The sequence below is a fragment of the Odontomachus brunneus genome, unplaced genomic scaffold (genome assembly GCF_010583005.1).
Source record: "Odontomachus brunneus isolate Ranch 3 - 2012 unplaced genomic scaffold, Obru_v1 Obru_scaffold_037, whole genome shotgun sequence".
Taxonomy (NCBI): domain Eukaryota; kingdom Metazoa; phylum Arthropoda; class Insecta; order Hymenoptera; family Formicidae; genus Odontomachus; species Odontomachus brunneus.
The window spans coordinates 1466064-1466282 of NW_022639487.1; positions in this window are offsets into that span (position 1 = coordinate 1466064).

The window sequence follows — 219 nt, forward strand, 5'->3', positions numbered from 1 at the left end:
GTTCTGTATCGTTTCCGGGGTGACAACGCGTGTTTGTGTGACTCAGTAGCACACCCAGTACCTTGAAAATATTTTTCCGACATCCCAATATCACCCCCATAACGTTAGATCCGTCAGAGCAGCACATACGGATTCTCGCGCATGCACAGTGGTACTTACTCTGCGCATAAGCCGAAAGTAGGCTATGTCATGGTAGGTTATAAGTTATTTCGCGTTAGC